General features: G+C 37.2%; 1 pseudogene; it reads right to left on the bottom strand.

Moving 5' to 3' along the window:
* Window positions 1-452: 452 nt before the first annotated feature.
* Window positions 453-947, bottom strand: LOC116861532 (annotated as a pseudogene).
* Between the last annotated feature and the right edge of the window lie 1,268 nt (window positions 948-2,215).

Here is a 2,215-nt window from a genome sequence, read left to right as displayed (position 1 = left end):
TTAGTTTTTTCAGTCTTTTCCCCTTTGTTTAATGTGGGTAGTTTCTACTGGTATGCCTTTAAGTTTACTGATCTTTTTCTGCTATCAATCCCATTTAGTCTATACTTCATCTCATACACTGTATGTTTGTTTGCTTTAGAAGTTCAATGACATGTACATATATACATATACATATGTATATATATATTTTTTTTAATTTTTTGGTCGTCAAATGATCCCTTATTAAAAAATTTTCCTTTGGGGTGCCTGGGTGGCTCAGTGGGTTAAGCTTCTGCCTTCAGCTCAGGTCATGATCTCAGGGTCCTGGGATTGAGCCCTACATTGGGCTCTCTGCTCAGCAGGGAGCCTGCTTCCCCCTCTCTCTCTGCCTGCCTCTCTGCCTATTTGTGATCTCTCTCTGTCTGTCAAATAAATAAATAAAATCTTAAAAAAAATATTTTCCTTTGTTGTTCTTAACTAGTTGGGCATTTCACTGTACCACTATTGATGTCATCTATGATGTAATGAGGGTGGCAGCCATCAACATTGCAGTCCACAATTTAGGCAGCCCTCAGGATCTTTTTAATGGTTCCAGAGAGTTCTCTGGCTAAAGTTTAGCCCCACAACTAGCAGGCAATTTTGATAGTCTCATCAAAAGTTATATTTCCGCTGTTCTTAATATTGGTTTCTTTCTGTCTTTTGGTGGTTCCTTGAGGGCTTTGATAATCAGGGAAGAAGCAGAATGTACCACTTTCAATCTGGTCCTGTCTGTTCTGAATGGTTAGTTTCACTATAATCCTTACACCCTTCCATTCACCAGTTACCTTGATGATGTCATCACCAGCCTTTTTTGGAGACAGATCCAGGGTGCCAAACTTTGGGTTCAGGGCAGGTGTGACACCAACATTCCCACTGGTGTGTCTCAGGTATATGACTTTGATCTCATTGGGGTGGAACTTAGGCAGCATGGTGGAGGCAGTGGGTGTCAGATAAACCTGGATTCAGGAAAACCAAAGACAGTTGCACTTTCACCTGCTCTAAGCAAAAAGCCAAAAGCTGTAAATTTTAATTTTTAAATTTTATTGTGAAATTATAATTTAAATATATATCAAATACATATACTTTTTCTTGTCTCTCCTTATCATGTGCATGATTTCCCCTACCTTCTTGAACATATAAATGCACTTACAATAGCTGTTTTAATGTTCTTGTCTAATAAGTCTATTACTGTGTAACCTCCAAGTCTATTTTCAATTATTGATTTTTTTTCCTTCTTACTATAAGTTGAGTTTCTTGCTCTTTTGTATGCCTGATAATTTTAGATTGATGCCAGACATTGTAAATTTTACATAGGTGATTGATGAATTTTTTAGTACAGTTGACATTTGAACAACATGGGTTTGAACTCTGTGGATCCACTTATACACAGAGGATTTTCTTTTTGATACAGTACAGTACTGTAAATGTATTTTCTCTTTCTTATGATTTTAATAACATTCTTTTATCTAGATTACATTATAAGAATCAAAAAAATGTGTGATATTATGTTATCAAGAAGGTTTCTAGTCAACAGTAAGCTGTTAGTATTTAAGCTCTGGGGAGCCAAATGTTATCTGTAGATTTTCAACTGCATGGGAGGTTAGCACCTTGAACCCCCATGTTGTTCAAGGTTCAATTTTATTTCTTTAAGTGTTTTTGAAATTTGCTTTTGGTCATAGTTACTAAGAAATAATTTGATTCCTGGGACACCTGGGTGGCTTAGTGGGTTAAAGCCTCTACCTTTGGCTCAGGTCATGATCCCAGGGTTCTGGGATCGAGCCCCGCATCGGGCTCTCTGCTCAGCAGGGAGCCTGCTTCTTCCTCTCTCTCTGCCTGTCTCTCTGCCTATCTCTGTCTGTGAAATAAATAAATAAAATCTTAAAAAAAAAGAAATAATTTGATTCCTTTAAGACTAGCTATTAATTTTTGTTGGGTGGGATCAGAATAGCCTTAGTCCAGTGCTAGTTTTGCCTCTTTACTAAAGCAAGACCCATCTGATGACTTTATGTATGGTAAAAAAAATCATTTAAATTCTGATTGGTGGGAACACAGACTATGCCTAGCCCTGTGTAAGCTCTGGATCTTATTCCACATTCCATTATTCCATTCTCTCTAATTCCATTATCTCTAATGAGCTTTCCTTTGGCTGTCATGTGTTAATTAACATTCTGCTAAAGAGTTTAGTGGAATCCTCTGT

The sequence above is a fragment of the Lontra canadensis genome, unplaced genomic scaffold, assembly GCF_010015895.1.
Source record: "Lontra canadensis isolate GAN:19392208 unplaced genomic scaffold, GSC_riverotter_1.0 scaffold200, whole genome shotgun sequence".
Taxonomy (NCBI): Eukaryota; Metazoa; Chordata; class Mammalia; order Carnivora; family Mustelidae; genus Lontra; species Lontra canadensis.
This window is presented reverse-complemented; position numbering and strand designations above follow the sequence as displayed.